The sequence below is a fragment of the Lacerta agilis genome, chromosome 2, assembly GCF_009819535.1.
Source record: "Lacerta agilis isolate rLacAgi1 chromosome 2, rLacAgi1.pri, whole genome shotgun sequence".
In the NCBI taxonomy this organism is placed as follows: Eukaryota; Metazoa; Chordata; class Lepidosauria; order Squamata; family Lacertidae; genus Lacerta; species Lacerta agilis.
The window spans coordinates 118,121,265-118,142,603 of record NC_046313.1 but is presented as its reverse complement, the minus strand read 5'-3'; the positions used below and the strand labels follow the sequence as shown (position 1 = coordinate 118,142,603).

The following is a 21,339-nucleotide window of genomic DNA, read 5'->3' as shown; positions in this document are numbered from 1 at the left end:
TCCCTCCTCTATATGACATCCTTTGATATATTTGAACATGGCTATCATATCACCCCTTCACCTTCTCTTCTCCAGGCTAAACATACCCAGCTCCCTAAGCCGTTCCTCATAAGGCATCGTTTCCAGGCCTTGGACCATTTTGGTTGCCCTCTTCTGGATACGTTCCAGCTTGTCAGTATCCTTCTTGAACTGTGGTGCCCAGAACTGGACACAGTATTCCAGGTGAGGTCTGACCAGAGCAGAATATAATGGTACTATTACCTCCCTCGATCTAGACGCTATACTCCTATTGATGCAGCCCAGAATTGCATTGGCTTTTTTAGCTGCTGCTAAAAAATGTCAGCGGAGAAATGCCTGCTTCCTTGGCCTGAAAAGTGAGATGAGCGCTGCAACCCCATAGTTGCCTTTGATTGGTCTTGACCGTCCAGGGTTCCTTTACCTTTAACCTTTTACATGTGTTGTACAGACATTAATATAATATTAATAACAAATTAATATATCAACATTGATATATTGCCCTGTAACGGTATAGTTGAAGCATGCTGTACCTCTCTTTTACATCGGAACCAGTGAAGGCGGTGAAGGTCCTGTGTGAGTGTCTGGAGGCGGTTGGTGGCTAACAGATTGAGGTTGAATCCCGACAAGACAGAAGTACTGTTTTTGGGGGACAGGAGGTGGGCAGGTGTGGAGGACTCCCTGGTCCTGAATGGGGTAACTGTGTCCCTGAAGGACCAGGTGTGCAGCCTGGGAGTCATTCTGGACTCACAGCTGTCCATGGAGGCACAGGTCAATTCTGTGTCTAGGGCAGCTGTCTAGCCACTCCATCTGGTGCACAGGCTGAGACCCTACCTGCCCGCAAGACTGTCTCACCAGATACAGGTAGGTAGCCGTGTTGGTCTGCCATAGTCAAAACAAAATAAAATAAAAAATTCCTTCCAGTAGCACCTTAGAGACCAACTAAGTTTGTTCTTGGTATGAGCTTTCGTGTGCATGCACACTTCTTTAGATACCTTGGTATGAGCTTTTGTGTGCATGCACACGAAAGCTCATACTAAGAACAAACTTAGTTGGTCTCTAAGGTGCTACTGGAAGGAATTTTTTATTTTATTTTGTTTTGTCTCACCAGAGTGGTGAATACCGTGGTTATCTCCCACTTGGACTACTGCAATGTGCTCTATGTGGGGCTACCTTTGAAGGTGACTCAAAATCTACAATTAATCCAGAATATGGCAGCTGGACTGGTGACTGGGAGTGGCCGCCGAGACCATACAACACAGGTCCTAAAGGATCTTCACTGGCTCCCAGTATGTTTCTGGGCACAATTCACAGTGTTGGTGATGATGTTTAAAGCCCTAAACAGCCTCAGTCCAGTATACCTGAAGGAGCATCTCCACCCCCATCGTCCAGCCCGGACACTGAGGTCCACCTCCGAGGGTCTTCTGCTGGTTCCCTCACTGCGAGAAGCAAAGTTACAGGGAACCAGGCAGAGGGCCTTCTTGGTAGTGGCGCCTGCCCTGTGGAACACCCTCCCAGCAGATGTCAAGGAAATAAAGAACTACATAACTTTTAGAAGACATCTGAAGGCAGCCCTCTTTAGGGAAGTTTTTGATGTTTCATATTTTACTATGTTTTATAGAATCATAAAATCATAGAGTTGCAAGAGACCAGTCCAACCCCCTGCCCAGCATATTTTTGCTGGAAGCAGCCCAAAGTGGCTGGGGAAACCCAGCCAGATGGGCAGGGTATAAATATTATTATTATTATTATTATTATTATTATTATTATTATTATTCTATCATTGTGTAAATTTTCATACAATTAAATGCATCAGACTTAAGAGTTTTATTGTTGTTCAATGTTTCCCCAGATTATTTCTCTTCGGTATGCCTCGTCATCACCGTGCTGTCGATATCCCCAAATACCACCACTTGGTAGGCAAACGAAAAACCAAGAGCCCCGTCTGGATGCATTTTGGGTTGCCTGCTGATGAGAACGGCCGTGTTTTGACTGACAATGGCGCCATTTGCAAAATATGTTTGCATTCGGTATCGGCAAAAGGCGGAAACACCTCCAACCTAAGCAGCCACCTCAAGTTTCACCACCCTCTGAAATTCAGGGAGTTGTCCGCCCCCGTGGCGCTACCTTCCTCATCAAGAGGCATTTCTGTTTCTTCACGTACTGCTGCTAATTCTGACGATCCTCCGGCTGTAACGGCGACAACAGCCAGAGCTGCTGAGCCGGCAGGAACTGATAGGGAAAGTCCTAGGGGACAGCAAAAAGCAGCATTGGATTCCCAGTTGCTCCCTTCTAAGACCTCAAGGACTTGCACTCAGGCGATCGCGCAGTTCCTGGCTACGTGCATGCAGCCGTACAACATTGTAGAGCACCCAAAATTTATCCACATGGTGAACACTCTAAACCCGAGGTATCAGTTGCCTGGTAGGAAATACTTCACAACCACGGGCGTTCCAAAACTGTACAGCGACACCGTGGAGAAAATGAAGAGAGAAATCCAGCGGCTAAACGAGAGAGAAATGGCCATCACTACGGACAGCTGGACGTCAGTGGCAGGCACTCCCTTTGTGGCCGTGACGGTACATTTCATTTCCGACGAGTGGAAGTTGACAAGCGCTTGCTTGGCCTGTAAGCATTTTTTGGAGGACCACACCGCAGATCACCTTTGCGAAATGCTCACAGACACCTTATCGGAGTGGGACCTCGACGTGAAGAACGTATTTTGCAGCACAACGGACAACGGCTCAAATATTCTGAAAGCGGTCGGGCAGCTTGGCTTCGAACACATCTCCTGCTTTGCCCACAATGTAAACGTCGGGGTTAACCGAGCTCTAAGCCTGACGCCGTTGAAAAGGGCGATTGGGAAACTGAAAACTCTGCAAAATAGCATCTGCTGCAGTTGGAAGATGAGGAGAGACCTCGCCAGAGCTCAAGAGCTGCTTCAGATGGGCCAAGTCGGTTTGCCAAGCGCTTGCCCCTCAAGATGGCGGAGCACGCTTCAGCTGTGCCAAAGATTTCTCGAAAACCAAGTTCCACTCTGCAAGGTCCTTACGGAGCATCCATCTAAAAGACTCTTGATGTTGGAAGGGGGCGACGTCTCAGCCGTGCAGGACTTTGTGTCTGCAACTACTCTGCTGGAGGACATCACCACGACTCTAAGTGGAAGCAATTACGTCGGCGCTTCAACCGTCCTGCCGCTTTATAGCCAAATTAAGAGGAGCCTCCAGCCTGATGAGGGAGACAGTGTGCTGCTGAAGGACATTAAACGTGCAATTTTAGGTGCGCTGTCGGAAAAGTACGACAGCGCTCCCACGGCAACCACTTTAGGCCTGGCCTCGTTGTGCGACCCGAGGTTTCGCCTGCGTTTCTTGGAGGCTCCAGAGGCTGTCAGGCAGAAGGCCGTAAAGAAGATGACAGACTTGCAGGGGAGTTTGTGTTCTGCTTCTACGGAGCCAAACACTTGCCCTGCTCCACCCAAAAGGAAAAGGGGGCTGGCGAAAATTTTTGATTTGGAGGAAGAAGAGGAGGACCTAGCAGTGGCAGATGATGAGTCAAAAGCAGAGAAAGAGCTAAAGGAGTATATGGCTATGCCAAGAGTGGACATTGATGGGTGCCCTCTGACATGGTGGAAGGCACACGAGACTTCCTTCCCAATGTTGAAGGTGCTGGCAAAGAGGTTTTTGGCTATCCCAGGGACGAGTGTGCCATCTGAAAGTGTGTTCAGCACGGCTGGCAACGTTTTTCAAAGACAAAGGTCATCCCTATTGCCAGAGAATGCTGAAATGCAAATTTTCCTTGCAAAAAATACAGATTTCATGCAATAATTTTTTATTCTGTAAAATTTTGTCCATTCTTTCTAGTTTGGCCTGGTTTATAAAAGAAATGCACATTTTCCTTGCAATTTTTTTATATATTTTGTTTAATTTTGTTTTGTGAAATGTTATCCATTCTTTCTAGTTTGGCCCAGTTTGTAAAATAAACGAATATTTTCCTATCTATCTATCTATCTATCTATCTATCTAGATAGATTAATATTTTTTCTGTAAAATTTTAATCATTCTTTCTGGTTTGGCCTGGTTTATAAAAGAAATGCACATTCTTTGGCAATAAAAATATTGTTTAACAAATTTTTGTTCTCTTAAAATTTATCCTTTCCCTTCTTTCTATTTTGGCCTAGTTTAGAAAAGAAAATTAACAAACAATCAAATAACTGGTGGGATGTATACACGTTCAATTAAGACTCAATAGTGAATTATATTTGAATATCTAAAAGTGTGAGGCTGAATTGGCTTTTTCTTGCTTAGTAATGTAATTAAATTTTTAGGGAACATTATCTCACCTCACCTTTTGATATCTATGCTGCTGATTATTTCTACAGTTTAATTTTAGAGAAAATGTGCTAATTCAAACATTACTGGTATGGTAGTACCATAACACAACAGTTGTAACAATATTTTAAAGGTTAGCAAAAATTCATCAGTTTTAAAGTTAGACCCGTAAGTAATAGCAGTTGCCAGGTCATTACCATGTTCAGCTCTATGTAGTCCCAGCCTTATTTCAGATATCGTGATATAGTCATACCTTGGTTCCTGAACTTCATAGTTGTCTAATAAATTGGCTCCCGAATTTCACAAACTTGGAAGTGAACGTTTTTTGTGAACTTTTTTTGGAAGCTGAACGTCCAACGTGGCTTCTGATTGGCTGCAAGAAGCTCCTGCAACCAATCGGAAGCCGCGCTTTGGTTTTCGAACCGTTTTGGGAGTCGAATGGACTCCCAGAATGAATTAAATTCGAGAACCAAGGTACGACTGTATACCGAAATGCCACGATGTTTAGCTGGCGACGTATCGCGATGTTGAGAATAAGCTATGGCCCAGCCCTAGCTGAACTGCATTCGTACAATATATTCAAAACACTCCCCACCCCACAAGAAAATGAATACTGACAACTGTAGTTTGCTCAGGGTGCTGGGAAATGTAATTCTGTTGTGGGTAAACTATAGTTCTCAAGATACCTCTCCAGGGCATGCTCCTGGCTGGAATGTTTCCTTGCACTGTGATAACTTCTCTTGCTTGCCTGAAGGAAGTGCACGGGCCTCTAGGTATCAAATGGACTTCAACATCCTTGACAACTTAGCCTGGCTGGGGCTGATGGGAACCGAAGCTGCAACACAACTCAGCTGGTAAGAGTATGAGACTCTTGATCTCAGGGTCATGGGTTCGAGTCCCAAGTTGCACAAAAGATTTCTGCATTGCAGGGGGGTGGACTGGATGACCCTTGGCAATCCCTACCAGCTCTACAATTCTACGATTCTATGAATCTGGTATCAAGGTTATAGGATCCAGAACAAACAGGAACGACGAAAATTATTGCAAGCTATGTGGGGGAACACTAGCTTGTCCCTTTATACTCTCCTGCTGTCATATTCTAAAGAAAAACAACTTTCCTTAGTTTGGTGGGACATAAACTTCTTGCTCTGCGGTTTCTAGAAGAATCAGGATTTCACCTCTGCATTTTCCACTGTGGAACGCCCTCCCACCAGATGTCAAAGAGAACAACTACTACCAGACTTTTAGAAGACATCTGAAGGCAGCCCTGTTTAGGGAAGCTTTTAATGTTTGACGGACCATTGTATTTTAATATTTTGGTGGAAGCCGCCCAGAGTTGCTGGGGAAACCCAGCCAGATGGTCAGTGTATAAATAAATTATTATTATTATTATTATAAGCCATCACATTTGTGAAACACTTTCACGTGATTTGTGGTGATTGTCCATGACTGACACTCCTTGTGAGGAAATCCTGATATCATAAAGTCAAATGGAATTACCTATAAGATATTGTGACCCAGATATGTAGTGTGTTGAGCTACAACTACAGCTGTACCTCGGCTCCCGAATGCCTTGGGAACGATTAAAAACCAGAAGCGAGTGTTCTGATTTTCAAACTTTCTTGTCCTAACAGGGCTTCCATGGCTTCCGATTGGCTGCAGGAACTTCCTGCAGCCAATCCGAAGTCACACTTTGGAAGTCAAACGAAGTCTGCTCTCCAGGTGGACCAATGGGCTGGGCTTAGTATCTTCTTATTCTTTGGCGATCACTTGTAGCCGAGTAAGATTGTCTTCCATAAACACAGTTTTAACAATGAGTCATTAATCGACTGTGGAGGCCAATTCTGGATCCACACGTACTTCCACAGTGGGGACATTGGTTTCCAGGACGGAGTTGATCACGGTGTGGATTTGCCAAGCGTGTCTTCCTCTTAGCACATTTCAGATTCCCCTTGGCCTCGTCCTCTCCATCTCCCGGTTTACTGAGGGAGTGTCCCCCCTGAGTTTCCCTCTTGGCTGCTCCCCTTGCCAGCTTCTCCTTCATTGCTCCTTCCTTCTCTTGCTGTCCCCCCCCCCCAGTTGTTTGGGGGCAGCTGGATTCCCTCACCCCAATGGCCAGACAGGCCCACATGTCTGCACACTACAGGAAAAGAGTCCTAAAGCCATTTTGACTCTTTCAGTCACCTCAAATGGAAAAGCACCCCCCCAACTGTCTTTGTTCACAAATCCTGTCTTAAGAGTATCCTATCTTAAGGGTGTGTCTGTGTATGCATAGGGTGGGCCTATGACATGGATTCAAGAATTAAGTAGTTATCATCACGAAACAAAATAAAAAGATCCCTTCCAGTAGCACCGTAAAGGTAAAGGGACCCCTGACCATTAGGTCCAGTTATGTCCGACTCTGGAGTTGCGGCGCTCATCTCTACTGGCCATAGCTGTCAAGTTTTGGATTTGAAAATAAGAGATCAGCAGCCTCACCTATCCCGGGGACAGTCACATGGCAGTGGTGGGCGGAGCCAGAAGCAAAAGTGGGCGGCACTGGTGTGAACGCGCACAGTAGGCTTACTGTATTTTGGAAACGCTGCCCGTGGGCTACGGCACCTGTAAGCACGGGAAATGGCTCCCGCTTGCTTTGAGGCTGCAAGGAGGTGAGGTCTTCCCAGTCCCTGGCCAGCAGGGGGAGGGAGAGGAGCTGCTTCCTTTGAAAAAAACGGGAAATTAAAGGGATATAAAAAATAAGGGATAGCAGCGGGAAACTGCTTGAAATAAGGGAGATTCCCGGGGAAAAGGGGATACTTGACAGCACTGCTACTGGCCGAGGAAGCCGGCATACAGCTTCTGGGTCATGTGGCCAGCATGACAAAGCCGCTTCTGGCGAACCAGAGCAGCGCACAGAAACGCCGTTTACCTTCCCGCCAGAGTGGTACCTATTTATCTACTTGCACGTTTGATGTGCTTTCAAACTGCTAGGTGGGCAGGAGCTGGGACCGAGCAACGGGAACTCACCCCATCGCGGGGATTCGAACAGCCGACCTTCTGATCAACAGGCCCGCGTCCCTGTAGCACCTTAGAGACCAACTAAGTTTGTTCTTGGTATAAGCTTCCGTGTGCATGCATTCCGTGTATCTGAAGAAGTGTGCATGCACACGAAAGCTCATACCAATAACAAACTTAGTTGGTCTCTAAGATGCTACTGGAAGGAATTTTTTTATTTTTTATTTTGTTTCTACTACGGCAGACCAACGTGGCTACCTACCTGTAACTATCATCACAAGAGTGGCCAAATGGCCCAGGTAATACAATCAGGTAACCTGGCAGACAGGAGAAAAAACAACACTCAGATTTCTGCTGTAGACCGCCCCTTCTCTGATGTATGTATGATGTATTGGGGTGGTGGCCTTCGGCTCCAGGGTGGGCAATTTCAAATGACTATATAAGGGCCTGCGCAACATTGTTCGGGGTCCCTCCTACCTCCTGCGTGTGGTGCTGGGCACCCTGTCGCAACAGTTAATAAAGATCCGGCTTACTAGCTGCTTTGCTTCTCAATATTCCCTGGTTGGCCTCTTGTTGTTTTCTCCCACTGATAGAGAACCTACAAAAGGACTCTATATGGGCTCTTAGGTACCCCATAAGGGAAAAGGAGCAGTCTTTTTCTTATAACATTGGCCCAATGGAGGAGGCCTCTCCATTGGGAGATGCCAGGCAAGTGGCCTTGGGGGATTTGCCTGGTTCTGCGCCAGGACAGGCGAAGGGGGCGAGGAGGGGAAGGCCCTCTCTGTCTCTGAGGCCAAAGGGGAATAACAACAAGGGCTTTTATCCCCTCCGAAGTGGAGGCTTCCCTCAGCGGAGTTTGACCAGTTTCCTTCATCGCCCCAAGAGTCAGTTCTAGGAGAAGGGCTCCACCTGCAGGCACAGGGGAAAGGGGGGTGCTTCCCCAGATAAGGCTGGAGGCTCCCCTTCTTGGCCCCCCGGGATCCCAGGAGTCCTTTCTGATGGCCCTTGCTTGCCACCCAAACGGGCTAAGACATCTGTTCCTCCTCAGGTGGTAGTTCAACAGAAGTTAGAATCATAGAATAGAATCATTTGGAAGAGACCACAAGGGCCATCCAGTCCAACCCCCTGCCAAGCAGGGAACACCCTCAAAGCATTCCTGACAGATGGCTGTCAAGCCTCCGCTTAAAGACCTCCAAAGAAGGAGACTCCACCACACTCCTTGGCAGCAAATTCCACTGTCAAACAGCTCTTACCGTCAGGAAGTTCTTCCTAATGTTTAGGTGGAATCTTCTTTCCTGTAGTTTGAATCCATTGCCCCATGTCCGCTTCTCTAGAGCAGCAGAAAACACCTTTCTCCTTCCTCTATATGACATCCTTTTATATATTTGAACATGGCTATCATATCACCCCTTAACCGTCTCTTCTCCAGGCTAAACATACCCAGCTCCCTAAGCCGTTCCTCATAAGGCATTGTTTCCAGGCCTTTGACCATTTTGGCTGCCCTCCTCTGGACACGTTCCAGCTTGTCAGTATCCTTCTTGAACTGTGGTGCCCAGAACTGGACACAGTATTCCAGGTGAGGTCTGACCAGAGCGGAATACAGTGGTAGTATTACTTCCCTTGATCTAGATGCTATACTCCTATTGATGCAGCCCAGAATTGCATTGGCTTTTTTAGCTGCTGCATCACACTGTTGACTCATGTCAAGTTTATGGTCTACCAAGATCCTAGATCCTTTTCACATGTACTGCTCTCAAGCCAGGTGTCACCCATCCTGTATTTGTGCCTTTCAAAAAATTTTTGCCCAAGTGTAGTACTTTACATTTATCCCTGTTAAAATTCATCTTGTTTGCCTTGGCCCAGTTCTCTAATCTGTTAAGGTCATTTTGAAGTGTGATCTTGTCCTCTGGGGATGTGATCCTGTCCTCTGGGGACAGTTGCTCCCCTCTGGATCCCTGTGGGTCTCAGGGGGCCACTGGAGCCCAGTGGGGGGACTCTGGGGAAGTGGCAGAACTGGGGTCCTCCCAGTCCAGCCCAGACAAGAGAGGGAGCTCTCAGAAGAGGAAGCCATTGCAGAGAAGAACCGAACTTGGCAATTCTGTGCCGAGGGTCTACTGCCTTTCTGAAAAGGCATCCTGGGAACTGCCATGGCCAGAGGAAGAGACAGCCCTCCCCCCCTGAATCCCCTGCAGGGCCATTGGAAGCAACCAAAGCTCTTCCTCTTGCCATAGCTCAGCCTGGCTCAGTTTCCTTCCCCAAGACCTTGGTGGAACCTTGGGGTGCGGAGTGAGGACTTGGGCTCCTGGCAAATGGGGAAAGGAACATGACATGGCACTTTCCAGATGAGCCGAGAAATCGCCTCCAAGGTCCAGGGATTGATTGGCTTCCAGCTCGGAGGTCCCTTCAGAAGGATAAGGGTTCCCAGGTCTCCATGGGGGAAATCGTCCTTGAGGTGTTCGAGGCCAATGCTTTTGCCTTTCAGGCTCCGGCCACCTTCTCCATGGTGTTTATGTGAGCTGTAGAGATGGGATCACATGCAGACATTCCCAAGTTTAAACAAAATAAAAAATAAAAATCCTTCCAGTAGCACCTTAGAGACCAACTAAGTTTGTACTTGGTATGAGCTTTCGTGTGCATGCACATTTCATAATAAGATCCCTTGAAAAAGATGGGCTCTGCTTCGGCATGTTGTGCCCGCCCAAACTGAACTTCACAGTAAGAAAAAATTCTGTTTTAAAATGTATTGCTGGTTCATTTTCTGAATGTTTTAAATAGTTGTTTCTACCAATATTTATATTCAGTCTCATTATAAATCACTTCCAATTTTTTATTTTATTTTTTAAAATCTTGTCATGTATACGTAGTAGAAATTCAAAAAGAGGTTGCCAGACTGGAGGTTACCCACAGAGAAACCCAAAAGACCAGAGGGACGACGCGGCGGAAGAAGAATGGAAGAAATTTAAACTGTATTAAAAAAATTATTGTATGATTGATAATTAGATATAATTTGGAAGAAAAGTTAGACTGTAGACGTAGAGTTAGGTTAAGGGTTTAAGATAGATGAAATACGAGTTAAGATAACAGTTAAGATTAAAAAGTAGGTATTTTTTTATAGTAAATAAGGTTTTGCAAGATGTTTAGAAATTACTAAAGATGATAGACAAGGAACGCAGGAAGAGGAGATAGGAGGAAGTCAACATACAATGTGAAGGACAGTTGATAGTGATTATAAATAAGATTTTTTGTTTTTATTGTAGGTTTGTGTTTAAATAATTGTATTGTTGTGTTTATGTTTGATTATGTTGTTGTTTTTTGTTTTACAAAATTTAATAAAGATATTTTTTAAAAAAGAAACCCAAAAGAAAAGGAGGAAGTCTCCAAGTGGAAAGATAGGCCTTTATTGAAATTGCATGTCATTCCTTTATTTTTAATTAAAACACATACATTTACACAGTACATATACACACTACCTTATTTTCATAACATAAAGCATACCTACATTACTCTATATTATACCTACCTATACTATACATAGCAACATACCTACACAGCTACCCCACACGAACACCCACAAAGTGACTTGACTTCCAGACATTCTTGTTACACTACTTTATTTTTCCAATTGGCTTAAACGCATTTCGTTATTTCTTTAATCTCTACTTCTGTCTTAACTTTACTCTCCTTTCACTTTAATCATTTTCTAGATTCACTCAATATCTGTCAAAAGTTCTACTTTTTTCCACATAGCTTTTGATGTATTCCTTAAAGATAGCCCACTCCTTATTCAGTTTTTGTACCATTATCTCCTCTTATCCTCCCTATTAATTCAGCAATATGAAAGTATTCCATCATTTTAGATAGCCAGTCTGTTTTAGTTGGGACGCTAAAGGGGGGCACCCAGGGGAGAGCTGGGGGAGCCTGCCTTTCTATGTGTTGACAAATGATATGATATGATCCAAATGTGATAAAGGGTATTTTTAGTTATTCTCCCCCACCCTTTCTATTTTCTATACAAATGTGTTTTGTAAGGGTTAATAATGTTTGCTTTATTATTTTTTCCTTTTTGGTTTTCCCTCTGTATGGATTCTTTGATGGTAAGTTAGACTGTCCCTGCGATTGAAGCTCTTTCCACATTCCAAGCACTTATAGGGTTTCTCCCCTGTATGAATTGTTTGATGGATCATGAGATGGGCGCTTTGACTGAAGTTTTTCCCACATTCACGGCACTGATATGGTTTCTGACCTGTATGAGTTCTTTGATGGATCATGAGATAGGAATTGTGACCGAATCTCTTTCCACACTCATTGCATTGAAAAGGTTTCTCCCCTGTATGAATTCTTTGATGGCAAGTGAGACTTGAACTGTGACGAAAGCTCTTTCCACACTCATGGCATTGATAGGGTTTCGCCCCTGTATGAATTCTTTGATGGGAAGTGAGCTTGGTTCTCTCTCGGAAGCTCTTTCCACATTCCAAACACTGATATGGTTTCTCCCCGGTATGAATTCTTTGATGGGTAGTGAGATTGTGCCTGAGACTGAAGCACTTTCCACATTCCAAGCACTGATAGGGTTTACTTCCTGTATGAATTTTTTGGTGCACAGTGAGACTCTGCCTGAGACTGAATCGCTTCTCACATTTTAAGCATTGATATGGCTTTTCCCCTGTATGACTTCTTTGATGGGAAGTGAGATGGACCCCCTGGCTGAAGCTCTTTCCACATTCGAAGCATTGATAGGGTTTCTCCCCCGTATGAACTTTTTGATGCAAATCAAGACTCTGCCTGTAACTGAAGCTCTTTCCACATTCCAAGCACTGATAGGGTTTCTCCCCTGTATGAATTCTGTTATGGGAAGTGAGCTGCCCCCTCTTACCGAAGCTCCTTCCACATTCCAAGCACTGATATGGTTTCTCCCCTGTATGGACTCTTTGATGCAAAGTGAGACCACCTCTCTGACGAAAGCTCTTTCCACATTCCAGGCATGGATACGGTTTCTCCCCTGTATGAATTCTTTGATGGCAAGTGAGCTGCCCCCTCTTACCGAAGCTCCTTCCACATTCTAAGCACTGATAGGGTTTCTCCCCTGTATGAATTCCTTGATGGGAAGTGAGATGTACACGTTGACTAAAGCACTTTCCACATTCCAAGCACTGATAGGGTTTCTCCCCTGTATGAATTCTTTGATGGGAAGCGAGACTCTGTTTGTGACTGAAGTTCTTCCCACATTTCAAGCACTGATAGGATTTCTCCCGTGTATGAACTCCACGATGCACAGTTAGATTCGAACTGCAACTGAAGCTCTTTCCGCATTCTAAGCACTGATAGGGTTTCTCCCCTGTATGAATTCCTTGATGGCAAGTGAGGCTGGTACTGTGACGAAAGCTCTTTCCACACTCAAGGCATTGAAAAGGTTTCTCCCCTGTATGAATTCTTTGATGGGAAATGAGACCATCCTTCCGAATGAAGCTCATTCCACATTTCAAGCATTGATAGGGTTTCTCCCCGATATGAATTCTTTGATGTGAAGTGAGACTGTGCCTGTGACTGAAGCTCTTTCCACACTCCAAGCACTGATAGGGTTTCTCCTTTGTATGAATTCTTTGATGGGATGCGAGACCATCCTTCCGATTGAAGTTCTTTCCACACTTCAAGCACTGATAGGGTTTCTCCCCTGTATGAATTCTTTGATGGGAAGTGAGATGTTTCTTCTGACTGAAGTTCCTTCCACATTCCAAGCACTGATAGGGTTTCTCCCCTGTATGAATTCTTTGATGGCAAGTGAGATTCTGACGGTGATTGAAGCTCTTCCCACATTCTTTGCACTGATACCCTTTATCTCCGCTGTTAGGTCTTTCACATGAAGAGATTCTATCCCTCCGAACAAAGCTCCTTCCTTGATGTGAGGTGGACTGGGAGCTCTGACGGATGTTCTCTCCACATTTATATGACTTCTCCGCTATGTGGATTCTGTTGTGGTCCTCCTTGTTCCTCCCTTCCAATTCATCGCCATCTGCAAAGAAGAGCGAAGCTAATTAGAGCCTCAGGAAGAACAAAGTTAATGAATGTTTGTGATAGAGGAAGAGAGTTAGACGTGAGGCCTTACTATAGTTTTCACTGCCTTTGTTGGCTATGTTGTTAACTGACATATTGCTTGGCTTTTATCTGGGATAGGTTTTCTTTGGCTCAACCCTGGAATCCACTCCATCTCCAATTTCCCTTAAAGCTCTGAGGCTGCCATTAAGAAGGCCTGGGCAATTCAAACAACCTAGTCATTGCTTTAAAAGGCATTAGACAAAAAATATCTGCAAACGTATCCCTCCATTCAGGGTTCACGGTGGGGATGTGAGAATCCCAAACGCTGTTAGTCTCCATCCAAACAGTGGAGGTTCATCACATAGAGGTATATATGGAATTTCAAAAACTAAGTTACTTGCTTAATTTCAAAACAGATATTATGATCCAACAGGAAGCGTTACCAAGAGGGTCCATGACCCCACGATTCTCCTCCTTGACTTCCTTATGCAGAGCTCTCTGGTCAAGATCCATCAAATTGTCTGTGAAACAAGCAGCTACATCTTCCCCTGCGCACTGCCCACCAGCAGTTATCTCAATCTGGTTGGTCTAAATTTTAATTTATACGTAAATCGCTTTCTTCACTTTGAACCTCCCTCCCATGTCCAAGAGTAGACTAACTCTGTATTGTTTCATTGGTGACAGAAGAGGAAAAGTGACTATAACTCACACTTAATCTAAACAAAACGGCCACAAGAGCTCCTCACTAGGAATTTGGCTATGTGATGTTGAATGTTCCCCCCCTTTCCCTTTTTTTCCTTTCAATTTAAACCAATTCATGAACCCAGAACTCATACACTGACCACTAATGGTGAACCACATGTTATAGATACTTGGACTACATATTTGTCTATTAGTCCTATGATCCTTGTTTTTAAAAGCAAATAAAAAGTTATTCCAAAGAGAAAAGAAAAAGGCAACACATGGAGGCCCCATCTGCGGTCAATCTGCAAAGCAGGATCAGGTTATTTTAAAGAGTCGGGGCTTCTAGTGGTGTCCGATGGATCGGTAAGTTGTCTGACATTGGTAAGGAATAGGAATAGGAATAATTTATTATTGGCCAAGTACATTTTCCAACATACTTGGAATTTGTTTCAGCTACATTGCAATGTAAACATACAGACACTGTTCCTCTCACAATACAAAGAAGCAAGGAAACCCCACCCATAATTTACCCCCCCTTCAGCTATACAACTACGAATTTAACAATTTAATGGCACAAGGGAAAAAACTATTCTTGTGCCTGGCCGATTTTGTATATGAAGTCCTGTAGCGACGCCCAGATGGAAGTAAATCAAGCAGATGATGACCGGGATGTAAAGGATCTGCTACAATTCTCTCTGCTCTCTTCCTAACTCGGGTAGCATAAATTGTCTCTATTGAAGGCAAGCTAGCACCAATTACCCTTTCTGCAATTCTTACAGCTCGTTGGAGCCTTTTCTTGTCTCTCTTGGAGGCTGCACCAATCATTCAATCATGGTACTGGTTTTAGACATTTTGAGCTGCCAATACGTTGGGGTGGCCAGGGAGCTGTGATGTATTCCTAGCTCAAATTGCCTGCAGGTGACAAAGGCGCAGGCAGGCAGGTGGAGGAGGCCCAAAATGTGCTCACCTTCTCAATCTCCATCTGGCTGCCTGCCTGCTTCCCCCCACTCCCAAGGTGAGCAAGCCCTGATATCTCTCCAGCTCCATCCCTCCATGTCCCCATCTCCACTCCCCTGGAACTCACCAGATCTCTCAGAAGTCCCTGGGAGGGAACGCTCGGAGGCTGTGAGGAGGGATGCAGGAGACAACCTGACCAGGTCAACAGTCCATCTTCCTCCTTCCATCCTCACTAGCTTTGCAGGATCCATCTGTTTCGTCCTTCCTGAAGAGTCAAGGAGCCACAACAAGCTGCAGGGTCCTGGGAGAGAGGAAGAAGCAAAGGGAGCCTCAGAGGACCTGCAGGGATTCTCCTGCCCTAGATATTCCCCTGCCCCTGGAGAAGTAGAAATGGGGCAGCCCCTTCCCAACAGAAACCCCATTTTAATCTTTGAGCTCTCTCATCACAAGCCAGGCAGATGTTGTGGCCGTATCTGTCAGGGGTTGCATGGGGACCAAATCTGTATCTGGAAGCAGAGGAGGTGGTGATGCCACATTTTTGAAATATCATGAGACTAATACACCCCTCCTCTTTAGATATCGTCTGTGCTTATACACCATCTTTGCAAGTCTCCAGTCTCAAAATGTGGCCCCCACCCTGGCATGGAAGCCATCAAAGTATAGATCTTCCACATGTCCTAAATCTGTAGCGTTCTTAAGAACACCAGGCATGTATACCCTTCAAAAACTCCAGAGGTGAGCTTTACGCTCCTCCTGTGACAAGATTCCCAAAGGCTTAGGGTAGCTTGATAGAACTACAGTGGTACCTTTGGTTGCGTACTCAATTCGTTCCTTAGGTCTGTTCTTAACCTGAAGCACCACTTTAGCTAATGGGGCCTCCCACTGCTGCTGCGCCGCCAGAGCATGATTTCTGTTCTTATCCTGAAGCAAAGTTCTTAACCTGAAGCGTTATTTCTGGGTTACGGGAGTCTGTAACCTGAAGCATCTGTAACCTGAAGCGTTTGTAACCCGAGATACCACTGTAGTCTATTTTGAGATAGCACCAATTTCCATTTATTGTTTATCAAAACCCACAGACTCTCTGCTAGAATTGTTCCTAAAGGTTTTACAAGGACCTATCAGGACATGACTGGTAATCCCTCTTTTGTCCCAGAAGTCTGGGGACATCTGGTACAGAGTATCAAATCTGGCATCACAACACAAGCTGAAACCATAAAGCTACAGACTTTAAATAAAACAGTTGAAATCTAGCTCTTAATTCAAACCCCCTGAATGTGTGGATTTGAATAAATAAATCAACCTAGTTTCTTGTTGTTGCAATAACCTCTCGTAATCTTTCCTGATCCCACATTTTCTCTGGTTGACCCATAGAACCATCTATAAATCTGTGTCTGAATGATGGTATTTGATAAAGTGTTCAACTAGGGGTGACTCCATTACTTACACGGGATCGATGTTCACCTATATGAACACCAACCGCTTGTATGGTGGATCCAATGTACAATAAATTGCAAGGACATCTAATTAAATAAGATCCCATGACACGAGTATTAGACAATGTTGGTATAAGTAAGTGAGCTCTGATCCACAAGTATTAAATTTACCTGTATGGATATTCTTTCTAATATTCTTTGGTATATATTCCTCATTTATTATTTGTTCATTATTTAATATGCAGGTTGCTCTGTATTATTTTTGTTGGCATTCATTGTATGTAATGTATTCAATTTCATCATCAGCTGATGAAGATATACTGTCTTGGACATCATCCATTGAAAGGCGCCGTGGTGTTCCCCACCAGCAATCCATTACATTGACTACTTCTTGATTATAGACTGATATATATATATTATTTTGAAGTTCATGATTTTAACATAATTATCTTGAAATATATTGGGGTTGTTGTTGTTTGTGCTGTTAACTGTAAGAGCTGTCCGACAGTGGAATTTGCTGCCAAGGAGTGTGGTGGAGTCTCCTTCTTTGGAGGTCTTTAAGCGGAGGCTTGACAGCCATCTGTCAGGAATGCTTTGATGGTGTTTCCTGCTTGGCAGGGGGTTGGACTGGATGGCCCTTGGGGTCTCTTCCAACTCTAGGATTCTATGATTCTAACTATACTCCAATATATTACACTTTATTCTTTATCACCAAGCCACCCACTCTCTGTAATTCGTTTTTTGACTGTGCATCCATGTTTTTCACTAACACCTTAGTTTTTCCTCTATTTATTTTAAAACCTGCAGCATTTCCAAGCAGCTTCTAATACACTACTAAGAGGTTCCTCTAAAGATAATACCACATCATCTGCAGTGGTCTTCAGTTTGTAGTTTTGTTGCCCCAGCCTGACCTCCTTTTGTATCTAGAGTTTTCCTTATTCTTCATGATAATACATAAATAATAGCAGTGAAAGAGGGCATGTTCCCTTCTGTATCTTACATTTTTCTAAGAGAGTATTATTCACAATCATGCTTCCCATGTGTTCCATATAGATTGTCTTATTTCCCTTTAGAAAAGTCTCTGCAATCCCTGGATCCAGCGGGAGGGAGTTCCAGTTTTACCTACACACCGTGAAAGTTATATGTTTAATGTAAATAAAGCAATCTGCAATTGAGATAAAGACTGGTGTTTCTCTTTTGGGAAGGGATCGGCGACCTGGTGCCTCCAAAGGCTATGGGCTTGAAAGCTCACTCTGGGATCAGATTACAGGTAGGTAGAAAAGACTCCCTAGAAAAGACCCTGATGTTGGGAAAGATAGAGGGCACAAGAAGAAGAAGAAGAAGAGTTTGGATTTGATATCCCGCTTTTCACTACCCGAAGGAGTCTCAAAGCGGCTAACATTCTCCTTTCCCTTCCTCCCCCACAACAAACACTCTGTGGGGTGAGTGGGGCTGAGAGACTTCAGAGAAGTGTGACTAGCCCAAGGTCACCCAGCAGCTGCATGTGGAGGAGTGGAGACACGAACCCGGTTCCCCAGATTACGAGTCTACCGCTCTTAACCACTACACCACACTGGCTCTCAAGGAGAAGGGGGACGACAGAGGATGAGATGGTTGGACAGTGTTCTCGAAACTACTAACATGAGTTTGGCCAAACTTCAAGAGGCAGTGGAGGATAGGTGTGCCTGGCGTGCTCTGGTCCATGGGGTCACGAAGAGTCGGACACGACTGAACGACTGAACAACAACAACAACAGCCGTGTTGGTCTGCCATAGTCAAAACAAAATAAAATATTAAATATTAAAAAAATTCCTTCCAGTAGCACCTGGGATCAGAGAGAGAAAAATTTACAGACTTGCCACCCAGAGCTCTCTCCTTCTCCTCCCTGCACTGCCTCATCCCCTTAAGGACAAGATCCTGGAGGACTTAAAGCGTCTTTCCATCCTCTCCTCTCAAGGAATGCAGCTCAGCTCCTTTGAACCGTGGCAAGGAGAGGGCAGTCAGCTCAGCCCTCTCCTATTCTCCATGGAGAGCAGCAGCCCAGGAAAAGCCACATGCATTGCACCTGCCCAGAGAGGCTTCCCTTGAGGCTCTGGGCTGGAGACCTGAGCTGATCTGGAGGAGGATCTGGAAAGGGGAAAGGAGGGTCTGGCAGGGGCTCCCCCATTGCAAGGGGGATTCTGGGGGCATGCCCTTCTCCCCTCCCCCCCCAGACCCAAAGAGGTAGCAGCGCCTGGATGCAAAGGAGGAACAGAGCTGCAGACCTCCTGAAAACTCGCCCCCTCCCTGGCTTGGCAGAGAAGAATTGGGGGGGCAGGACCCTCTTCTCCCAGACTTGGGGGTCTCCCCCTGCCATTCAGAAGCAGAACACCCCCCCCCCTTGCAGCCCTGGGACCCCCTTCTCCCAGAGATATCCCAAGGGGGAATACAGAGGAGACTCACCGGATTCTTCCCAGGAGGGAAACCGAGGCAGCACGTGGAGGAGACAACAGACAACATATGCACGGAGGGAGGGGATTCTGCTCTGGAGGACCCGCCCCGGCTCTCTACTTCCTGTCCTCTCTAGGACTCCAGCTCTGTTCTATTTAACCCTTCGCAAGCTGGCTAGCTGGATGTCCCCCTTCCCTCCCAGAATCATAGCTGTCGACTTTTCCCTTTTCTTGGGAGGAATCCTATTCGGAATAAGGGAATTTCCCTTTTTTTTAAAAGGGTAAAGTCGACAGCTATGCCCAGAATCTGGGTGGTCCAGGGCATGTGCAGAGTTCTGGCTCAGAGGCCCTCAAGACAGCAGCTTCGTGCCCTGCCCCCAGATGGGTGTGGTTTAAAAATAATAATAATAATAATAATAATAATAATAATAATAATAATAATACTTTCCCTGCTCACCAGCAGACTGAAAGTCTGTTGCAATATTAAGAGGGTACTTGAGAGAGACACTCCTCCCTTTGCAGCAAACGGCTCCGCTGGTAAAGCAAGAGACTCTCGATTTCAGGGTCCTGGGTTCGAGCCCCACTTTAGGCATTGCAAAAGGTTGGACTTGGATGACCCTCGACCATTCTGTAAATCTATTTAATTTAAAAAAACCAAAACCAGTACACTCCCCATGTTGGAGAACTCGCTCCAAACTTAGAAAGTGTACTTCAATGGGGACAAATGTCGGGTTCTGCAGTAAGGCAGGAAGAATCAGAGGCACAAATATCAGACAGGGCCGTCCCGCCTCGTTTCCAAATTCTGGAGGCTTGTTGGAGGCAGCTTGTTTCCTGCTGTTTCAGATTCAACTTGAGGATCTTAGAATTTAGAGAATCGTAGAATTATGGAGTTGGAAGGGACCCCTGAGTGTCATCTAATCCAGGCGGGGGAAGACTGGTAGGAAGAGTTGTTGGGGAGGTGCCAGAGGTGGGGAGGGCATGGGGAGAAGGGGAATTTGACCCAGAATAGTCCATCCATAGTCAAGCGTGCCTTCCTCTTAGCACATTTCTCCCTCTCGTCCTGAGTTCGAGTGTATTCAAAGAAGGAGTTGCTGTTCTTTCAGAACGGGTCGCAACTCTCTCTCCGAATGGGGGACATGATAGGGAAACAGGAGGTTCTCCAAGCAAGATGATCCACTGGGATGCAGCGGATGACAACGAGGACCCCTCTCCAGAGGTTCCTGAAGCCCCTCCACATGTTCCCCCACACTGTCTCACAAGCAGCACACTGATCTCCCCCCAAAACCCCCCGAAAAGGCTGTTCATAAAGCCTTGCAAGCCCCGTATCGCGCCCTCCTGTCAAACTGTATCTTCCACTGAGGCGCGCTTTAGCCAATCAAATCATTGCATCGTTTGGAACGTTCAGCTACCGCTCTGCACGCCTCATTTAACTTACTGACAAGGTGATGACAGCTCAACAATGGAATCGAAACTATAATGTACTCAGGACGGGAAGTTATTAATTATAACTTGCTACTTTGTAACAACTAGACAATTTAGACACAAAGGTGGTCCTTTTGGTTTTGTACAGCTTTATTCATCTAAAAATCATATCTCCATAACGCCTTGTCCAATTTTCTTCGTTCGGGTGTCTATCTTCTCCTTGGGAGATGGTCTTTCTGGCCCCACGGTCCCCGCCATTCCCTGACCATCGGAAGGCTATGATTTTCTCTGCTTATGCTTTTCGCCTCCTAAAATGAATTTCATTTCAGTGGCATCCATAATCCTTTAGGCGAGCTGACACGTACAAACCAGGTGCTGAGGAAATTCCCCCACCCAAGTAATCCCTTCAAGTACCTCTCCATCAGTTACCAGGGTAACAGACATCCTCTGCAGTGTTTCCCCATTGTTCTGGATCTGTATGTATATTGCACCCACCCTTAAACCATTTACCTGTTCCTGCCACCCTTCCTGATATGCTAAACTTGTTTATCCCATATGTAAATCTTGCAAGCCCCTTCCCTCACTGTCAATCTTCTAACGTTTTTACCCATGTGATAATGGCATTCCTGAAGTGTATGCTGGGATGTTTTGTAAAGTTTTAAAAGTTCATGTCACCCTGTCTGAGGGGTTCAGATTTTCTGGAACCTTATTGCGCAATAAACTTTGTGCTTTGCTTTGCTCTGTGGCTGCTGGACTCCCTTAGTTCCGCAACGTCCGCAGGCTTCTGCCCGACGATCCAGGTGGCTGGGTAACTTCACCCTTGGACCTTAGATTTCCGTAACAAACTTCAGGATCTGTCCTTCTAGTGAGCACTCAGGGCTGATTTCCTTGAGAATGGATAGGCTTGATCTTCTTGCAGTCCATGGGACTCTCAAGGGCATCAATTCAAAAGCATCAATTCTTTGGCGATCAGCCTTCTTGATGGTCCAGCTCTAGTTAGTAATGTACCAAGCAAATAAGGCCACATGTCTGAAAACAACAGAC

The 21,339-nt window shown here is 45.3% G+C and overlaps 2 protein-coding genes and 1 long non-coding RNA gene across 4 annotated transcripts in view; 1 reads left to right on the top strand and 2 right to left on the bottom strand.

Annotated features, from left to right (window-relative positions):
• The window catches only part of LOC117042595 (zinc finger protein 91-like), a 258,539-nt gene that overhangs the window by 213,907 nt on the left and 23,293 nt on the right, over positions 1–21,339 (bottom strand). The window lies entirely within an intron of this gene.
• Positions 1–21,339, top strand: part of LOC117042208 (zinc finger protein 420-like) — a 64,443-nt gene that overhangs the window by 34,302 nt on the left and 8,802 nt on the right. The window lies entirely within an intron of this gene.
• On the bottom strand, positions 13,751–18,947 carry LOC117042245. The gene is made up of 3 exons (XR_004426061.1): positions 18,887–18,947; positions 15,139–15,312; positions 13,751–13,891 (listed from the first exon to the last, which is right to left on the bottom strand). It is a non-coding gene; the product is annotated as an uncharacterized LOC117042245 (long non-coding RNA).